Here is a 2,607-nt window from a genome sequence, read left to right on the forward strand (position 1 = left end):
CTCTCTCTCTCTCTCTCTCTCTCTCTCTCTCTCTCTCTCTCTCTCTCCAGCTCTCTCTTTTCTATAAGTTGCCTTGGTCATGTGGCCGGTCTTATACCAACTCGACATCCAAACTAGAGTTATCTAAGGAAGGGAACCTCAATTGAGAAAATGCCTCCATAACATCCGGCTGTAAGGCATCTTCTTAATTAGTGTTTGGTGGGAGAAGGCCCAGCCCACTGTGGGTGGTTCTGTTCCTAGGCTTGTGGTCCTGGGTTCTATAGAAAGCAGGCAGAGTAAACCAGTAAGCAGCACCCATCCACAGCCTCTGCATCAGTTCCTGCCTCCAGGTTCCTGCCCTGTGTGAGTTCCTGTCCTGACTTCCTTCAACAATGAACAGTGCTTCGAAACTGTAAGCCAAATAAACACATTTCTTCTCAACTTGCTTTTTGGCCACTGTGTTTTGCTGCAGCAATAGAAACCCTAAGACATGGGGTCATATCACAGCAATAGAAAAATAGCTAACCCTGTGTAAGTGTAAGGATGTGGCTTTGGCTCTCTAGAGCCCAGTGGCCTCAACAGTACATTTCTATAATTCCAGTGAACCCACGATGGGACAAGAGGCAGAGACAGGAGAATCCCCACAAGCTTGCATGCCAGATGACTGCCATATACAGTTGCAAACAAGAGACTCTGCTTCAAAAAAGTTAGAGGAACCAACCTGAGGTGTTGGTCTGTGACCTCCACATGTGTGCCGTGGCACTGGTGTGCCTTCACTCACAGCCAGGGATACACATACACACATACAAAGATTTTAAAAATAAGAAAAAGATAAAGAAATATATACCATACAATGGCACTCCATTCAGCATCGACACCTGCCGCCATCTTGCCTACTTAGCACCTCGAGGCCGGAGCTTGTATCTCATGACTGGTAATAGCCTGGCTCCATGTCTGCAAGTCCATGCAAATGACATGAGAAGTGGCCAGACATAAGATCAGAGTGAGCAACTGGCTGGACAAGAAAGCAGCAGCTTTGCAGGTACTTTCTAGAGCTGCTTCTTCTTGAAGGCTGCAAGATTTTCTTGTTCCTTGTTTTCACTCCCCAGGGCTCCACAATGGCTGACCAGAGCTACCACAGTAGCTCAAAACACGGCTTTAATGTCTCAGGGTTCTGGGGACTGGAGGATGGAAAGGAAGATGTGACAGGTTGTGCTGACATTGAAGGCTTTACCAAGGACTCCGCCCATTGTCTCGTGTCGCTGACCATCCTGGCCAGCTCTGGGTTCAATCCCACATCGCTCCAGTTTCTGCCTGTCTTTTTACACGGCCATCCCCACTCTGTGTCTCAGCACATCTGTCTCCTTTCTCTGTCTTTAAAAGAAAACTTTACAATTGCTTGCCATTTTGTGTGCGTGTGTGAGAGCATGTGTGTCAGAGTTCACCTGCCAAGGTACACAAGCAGAGGTCAGAGGACAATTCTTGGGAGTCAGCTTTCTCCTTTTGCTGTGTGTGTTCTGGGGACTGAACTTAAATCATCAGGGGTGGCGACAAATGCCTTTTCCCATCTTTCCGCCCCTTTTTTCTTAAAAAGACGCTCATCAGACTCACCCTAGTGGAGCTGCCTCTTCTTACCTGAATGGTGTGAGCACATGATTAATATCCAAGCAAAGTCACATGCATGGGGACCAGGGTTAGTTACAACTTTTGAGGCAGGTGACCCAGTCCACTCACACCATCCATCTGGGAGAATTAAAAAGACAGAGCAGACAGGATACCAAGGGGCTGTATCGCTGCACTACAGAAATTCAGAGAGGACAGGAGGCAACGTGATGCCGTACACATGGGGTTACGTGTGGCCTGCTGCTGGACTGATCAGGTTTAGCTGCTGACACTGACATTCTCTAGCTGTGTGCCTTAGGGAAATGGCCTACCCTCTCTGTGCAGCATTATCCCCGCAGTCAAATGACAATACTTCGAATCATTGCCCTGATCATGAAATGAGTTACTATGCAGTGCACTTAAGATAGCAGGACACTTAGTATGCACCATATGAATGTTTGTTAAACACCAAATGTTCCCTCCACTAATGCTACTGTTTTATAGGTGTGAAAACGGAGACACCGAATCGGAAAGAAACTCCTTCTGGTCACCCTCCCTTCTCCCTTTCCTTTCCTAGCAAACCAAGGTAGGACACCTGGCAGGGTAGCAAGGGAGGAGGTAAGTGGAGAGTGGAGGTGGGGATCCCCAAAGAATACGCCTGTGAACACACACCTCTTCCCCCACCCACCCTCTCCTAACTAGAACGGAAGCCGTGCATTTGTCTCAACCCACACAGAGGAGAGGGAGTCTGGGGAATGTGTGATCAACAGACGCTCAATGAGAAAAGCTAGTCCCTGGGAAAGCACCTTGGTGGGCCAGGGCAAGATTGGTAGAGGATTCAGGGAAGGCCTTGGTAGAGAACCAGGGCCCAGGGTAGGTGCTTGCGTGCGTGCATGCGTGTATGTGTGCATGCCTGTGTGTGTGTGTGTGTCTATGTGTCTCTGTGTGTATGTCTCTGTGTGTCTGTCTGTCTCTCTCTCTCTCTCTCTCTCTCTCTCTCTCTCTCTCTCTCTCTCTCTCTCTCTC

The sequence above is a fragment of the Grammomys surdaster genome, unplaced genomic scaffold (genome assembly GCF_004785775.1).
Source record: "Grammomys surdaster isolate TR1022 unplaced genomic scaffold, NIH_TR_1.0 126313, whole genome shotgun sequence".
NCBI classification, from domain to species: domain Eukaryota; kingdom Metazoa; phylum Chordata; class Mammalia; order Rodentia; family Muridae; genus Grammomys; species Grammomys surdaster.